A 2765-nucleotide genomic window follows, 5' to 3' on the forward strand; every position below is an offset into this window, starting at 1 on the left:
CTGCTATATGCTCATTTGTGTTATTGGTTACCGAAAACATCTTTGTTTTCTGTGAAGTGATGTCTTACATTCTCATACAGTCTACTTTTGGAGGAGAAATCCTTAATCAAACGAGATTAAAGTTCCAATTATAGAGGAACATCATTAAACACTATGACATTTTGCCCAGTGTTTCATTATCTCTGCCAATTCATAGCTTATACTTCCTACATAATCACGACTTATGTACCTCTGAAATTAATCCTAATTATTACCCACCACCACCACCACCACGTCCCTAGCTAATTTTCCTTTTCTTGCTTTTAAACATGATTTGTTATTCTTGTGTTGGTGCTATGATAAAACCAGATCATATGCATAAAGAAATTCTGACAATCAACCAACATTAAGTTCTGCCATAATGACTGCAATGAATAATTAACAAAAAAAAAACAACATATAGATAAAGCTGAGGACTTGCCTTGAGTCTTAGCCCTTTGTCTGTCCAATGCATTTTCATAAGTTTGTCCCAAACATCCATGCTTGTTTTCAAACTTTTAGTTATTCCTTGTTTCATATGTTCTGAGGAGGCGCAATGGCCCAGTGGTTAGGGCAGCGGACTCGCGGTCATAGGATCGCGATTTTGATTCCCAGACCAGGCGTTGTGAGTGTTTATTGAGCGAAAACACCTAAAGCTCCATGAGGCTCCGGCAGGGGATGGTGGCAAACCCAGCTGTACTCTTCCACCACAACTTTCTCTCACTCTTACTTCTTGTTTCTGTTGTGCCTGTAATTCAAAGGGTCGGCCTTGTCACACTGTGTCACGCTGAATATCCCCGAGAACTACGTTAAGGGTACACGTGTCTGTGGAGTGCTCAGCCACTTGCACGTTAATTTCACGAGCAGGCTGTTCCATTGATTGGATCAAGTGGAACCCTCGACGTCGTAAGCGACGGAGTGTCAACAACAATGTTCTGAGTAATGTAAAGCTTTCCTTTCATAAATCCAAAGTTACTCTGATGGCTGAAAAAAAAAAATTGCGAATGTGTATCATATATGATGCATGGATGCTGAGGTAATATATTCCATGTAACACATGTGGTACACAGAACAGGCAAAGGGCTATGCAGGAAAAAAAAAATTTATGTAAATTATTGTGACCCCCTTGGGTTAAGTTTTGAGATTATTGACCACATGGTTATGAGTTCAAAATTTACTATAACCATTCTATTGAACATTTGAGCATAAACACATGACTGTGCTTAGTTCAATTTGCCCGACTAACACGAAAATGGTTCCACTTCTACTTCACAGTTGAAGAATTAGTCGTAGGAAAGACACCTGTCTTGTTAAATTGTCTTACTCATTACTAGCATTGCAAAGATAGTTGTAAAATAAATATAATCTCTAAAGTTCAGTGATATTGCTACTTGTAGTCTTAGGAAACCATGGAAATCACACACTTACTCTATCATGGCTTCAGCTAGGTAGCAGTTTTAAGATTTTCACATTACTTGCACAGCAACTCTCATTCTTTACAATGTAAAACGTTTCTAACTGATCTTCGAAAAACAAAGCTATCTTCTTTTTCATGCTATAACAACATAAAACACCACTAAATGAGTTTTTATTCAATTAAGCATTTCAGTGTGAGTAAAATCAATTAAAATATTCATGTAAATTAGACTTTTGGCACTACATATGAAGATTTTAGTTTGAAAGTTTAAAGAATTTTTTTTTTTTAACAATATATTTCAATTTGAAATTAAAATTCAGATGTTAATAGAAATTCTGAAAAAGCATAAATTAAAAACTAGCATTTAAAAAAAAAATTTATTGATATAAATTTAAATTACAGATATTATTAAATATTCAGTTCTGATTCTAACCTCATTTTAATTTTTTTAAATAATTAATCCCTAATGTTGCCCTCAGTATTGGTTTAAGAAAATATCTTGGAATTATCCATTTGAATTTAACACCATGCATACACACACACACACACACATACACTTTACTCCTAACAACATTGAAATAAAACCCCAAAGAAACAATTGAAGGAATAAAATTGAAACTGAAATTTCCCTCCCCAAATAAAAAAATTGGCAACAAGTAGTCGTGCTTTGGTGAGTAAGATATCACCACATTATGCAAAAGCTAACATACTGCATACATCACATCATGTGATGTACACACATACCTGTGCACACACGCACACACGCACACACTCACCAGTATTAATATATAGACACCAAAATGAGGATGAAGATTGATTTGACATATTGTTAGAATATATCAGTCAATCATTGAGTTATTATACCTTTCTTTTTTTTTATATATTCTAAAAACTTTATCCTGCTGATTTACTGACTTTCTCTTCATTCTTTTTACTGCATTTGCTGTAATGAGCCATGTAGGATCATAGATACATATTATATATATATATATATTGGTTCCGGGTTCAGTCCCACTGCGTGGCACCTTGGGCAAGTGTCTTCTACTATAGCCTCGGGCCGACCAAAGTCTTGTGAGTGGATTTGGTAGATGGAAACTGAAAGAAGCCCGTTGTATATATGTATATATATATATGTATATGTGTGTGTGTTTGTGTGTCTGTGTTTGTCCCCCTAGCATTGCTTGACAACCGATGCTGGTGTGTTTATGTCCCCGTCACTTAGCGGTTTGGCAAAAGAGACCGATAGAATAAGTACTAGGCTTACAAAGAATAAGTCCCGGGGTCGATTTCCTCGACTAAAAGCGGTGCTCCAGCATGGCTGCAGTCAAAT

Source organism: Octopus bimaculoides, chromosome 9 (genome assembly GCF_001194135.2).
Source record: "Octopus bimaculoides isolate UCB-OBI-ISO-001 chromosome 9, ASM119413v2, whole genome shotgun sequence".
NCBI lineage: Eukaryota > Metazoa > Mollusca > Cephalopoda > Octopoda > Octopodidae > Octopus > Octopus bimaculoides.